The 2,500-nt window shown below is 49.0% G+C and overlaps 5 non-coding genes and 3 pseudogenes across 5 annotated transcripts; all 8 read right to left on the reverse strand.

Annotated features, from left to right (window-relative positions):
• Positions 1 to 12: 12 nt before the first annotated feature.
• On the reverse strand, positions 13 to 121 carry LOC128487500 (uncharacterized; annotated as a pseudogene).
• Positions 122 to 372: 251 nt separating this feature from the next.
• LOC128485863 (5S ribosomal RNA) lies at positions 373 to 491 on the reverse strand. The gene has a single exon (XR_008352190.1). It is a non-coding gene; the product is annotated as a 5S ribosomal RNA (ribosomal RNA).
• Positions 492 to 688: 197 nt separating this feature from the next.
• On the reverse strand, positions 689 to 797 carry LOC128487415 (uncharacterized; annotated as a pseudogene).
• Positions 798 to 1,088: 291 nt separating this feature from the next.
• Positions 1,089 to 1,197, reverse strand: LOC128487741 (uncharacterized; annotated as a pseudogene).
• A 185-nt stretch (positions 1,198 to 1,382) lies between these two features.
• Positions 1,383 to 1,501, reverse strand: LOC128485634 (5S ribosomal RNA). Its single transcript, XR_008351964.1, has one exon. It is a non-coding gene; the product is annotated as a 5S ribosomal RNA (ribosomal RNA).
• A 189-nt stretch (positions 1,502 to 1,690) lies between these two features.
• LOC128485026 (5S ribosomal RNA) lies at positions 1,691 to 1,809 on the reverse strand. Its single transcript, XR_008351383.1, has one exon. It is a non-coding gene; the product is annotated as a 5S ribosomal RNA (ribosomal RNA).
• Positions 1,810 to 2,015: 206 nt separating this feature from the next.
• Positions 2,016 to 2,134, reverse strand: LOC128485950 (5S ribosomal RNA). The gene has a single exon (XR_008352275.1). It is a non-coding gene; the product is annotated as a 5S ribosomal RNA (ribosomal RNA).
• Positions 2,135 to 2,367: 233 nt separating this feature from the next.
• Positions 2,368 to 2,486, reverse strand: LOC128485650 (5S ribosomal RNA). Its single transcript, XR_008351980.1, has one exon. It is a non-coding gene; the product is annotated as a 5S ribosomal RNA (ribosomal RNA).
• Between the last annotated feature and the right edge of the window lie 14 nt (positions 2,487 to 2,500).

Consider the following 2,500-nt stretch of genomic DNA (forward strand, 5'->3'; position numbering starts at 1 on the left):
GAAAAAATTAAAAGCCTACAACACCTGGTATTCCCAAGAGGTCTTCCATCCAGGTACTAACCAGGCCCAACCCTGCTTAGCTTCCGAGATCAGGCGCTTTCAGGGTGGTATGGCCGCAGGTGTGAAAGTTCTTTATTTTACTTCTCTTATTCTGTTGCTGCTGCTGCTGCTGCTGCTGCTGCTGCTGCTGCTGCTGCTGCTGCTGCTGCTGCTGCTGCTGCTGCTGCTGCTGCTTGTCGTCAGACAGAAAGAATTATAAGCCCTGGGACAGGACAGAGAAGGTGAGAAGGTTCAAATAAGGGTTTAAAGCTTTGATGATGAGCAAGAAACACATGGCACAAAGCTCTCCCCGGACTGTGAGAAAAAATTAAAAGCCTACAAGACCTGGTATTCCCAGGCGGTCTCCCATCCAGGTACTAACCAGGCCCAACCCTGCTTAGCTTCCGAGATCAGACGAGATCGGGCGCTTTCAGGGTGGTATGGCCGCAGGTGTGAATGTTTTTTATTTTACTTCTCTTATTCTGTTGCTGCTGCTGCTGCTGCTGCTGCTTGTCGTCAGACAAAAAGAATTATAAGCCCTGGGACAGGACAGAGAAGGTGAGAAGGTTCAAATATGGGTTTAAAGCTTTGATGATGAGCAAGAAACACATGGCAAAAAGCTCTCCCCGGACTGTGAGAAAAAATTAAAAGCCTACAACACCTGGTATTCCCAGGCGGTCTCCCATCCAGGTACTAACCAGGCCCAACCCTGCTTAGCTTCCGAGATCAGGCGCTTTCAGGGTGGTATGGCCGCAAGTGTGAAAGTTCTTTATTTTACTTCTCTTATTCTGCTGCTGCTGCTGCTGCTGCTGCTGCTGCTGCTGCTGCTGCTGCTGCTGCTGCTGCTGCTGCTGCTGCTGCTGCTGCTGCTGCTGCTGCTGCTGCTGCTGCTGCTGCTGCTGCTGCTGCTGCTGCTGCTTGTCGTCAGACAGAAAGAATTATAAGCCCTGGGACAGGACAGAGAAGGTTCAAATAAGGGTTTAAAGCTTTGATGATGAGCAAGAAACACATGGCAAAAAGCTCTCCCCGGACTGTGAGAAAAAATTAAAAGCCTACAACACCTGGTATTCCCAGGTGGTCTCCCATCCAGGTACTAACCAGGCCCAACCCTGCTTAGCTTCCAAGATCAGGCGCTTTCAGGGTGGTATGGCCGAATGTGTGAAAGGGTTTTATTTTACTTCTCTTATTCTGTTGCTGCTGCTGCTTGTCGTCAGACAGAAAGAATTATAAGCCCTGGGACAGGACAGAGAAGGTGAGAAGGTTCAAAAAAGGGTTTAAAGCTTTGATGATGAGCAAGAAACACATGGCAAAAAGCTCTCCCCGGACTGTGAGAAAAAATTAAAAGCCTACAACACCTGGTATTCCCAGGCGGTCTCCCATCCAGGTACTAACCAGGCCCAACCCTGCTTAGCTTCCGAGATCAGACGAGATCAGGCGCTTTCAGGGTGGTATGGCCACAGGTGTGAAAGTGTTTTATTTTACTTCTCTTATTCTGTTGCTGCTGCTGCTGCTGCTTGTCATCAGACAGAAATAATTATAAGTCCTGGGACAGGACAGAGAAGGTGAGAAGGTTCAAATAAGGGTTTAAAGCTTTGATGATGAGCAAGAAACACATGGCAAAAAGCTCTCCCCGGACTGTGAGAAAAGAAAAAGCCTACAACACCTGGTATTCCCAGGCGGTCTCCCATCCAGGTACTAACCAGGCCCAACCCTGCTTAGCTTCCGAGATCAGACGAGATCGGGCGCTTTCAGGGTAGTATGGCCGCAGGTGTGAAAGCTCTTTATTTTACTTCTCTTATTCTGTTGCTGCTGCTGCTGCTGCTGCTGCTGCTGCTGCTTGTCGTCAGACAGAAAGAATTATAAGCCCTGGGACAGGACAGAGAAGGTGAGAAGGTTCAAATAAGGGTTTAAAGCTTTGATGATGAGCAAGAAACACATGGCAAAAAGCTCTCCCCGGACTGTGAGAAAAAATTAAAAGCCTACAACACCTGGTATTCCCAGGCGGTCTCCCATCCAGGTACTAACCAGGCCCAACCCTGCTTAGCTTCCGAGATCAGACGAGATCGGGCGCTTTCAGGGTTGTATGGCCGCAGGTGTGAAAGTTTTTTATTTTACTTCTCTTATTCTGTTGCTGCTGCTGCTGCTGCTGCTGCTGCTGCTGCTGCTGCTGCTGCTGCTGCTGCTGCTGCTTGTCGTCAGACAAAAAGAATTATAAGCCCTGGGACAGGACAGAGAAGGTGAGAAGGTTCAAATAAGGGTTTAAAGCTTTGATGATGAGCAAGAAACACATGGCAAAAAGCTCTCCCCGGACTGTGAGAAAAAATTAAAAGCCTACAACACCTGGGATTCCCAGGCGGTCTCCCATCCAGGTACTAACCAGGCCCAACCCTGCTTAGCTTCCAAGATCAGACGAGATCGGGCGCTTTCAGGGTGGTATGGCCGCAGGTGTGAAAGTTTTTTA

This window comes from Spea bombifrons, chromosome 3 (assembly GCF_027358695.1).
Source record: "Spea bombifrons isolate aSpeBom1 chromosome 3, aSpeBom1.2.pri, whole genome shotgun sequence".
Taxonomy (NCBI): Eukaryota; Metazoa; Chordata; class Amphibia; order Anura; family Pelobatidae; genus Spea; species Spea bombifrons.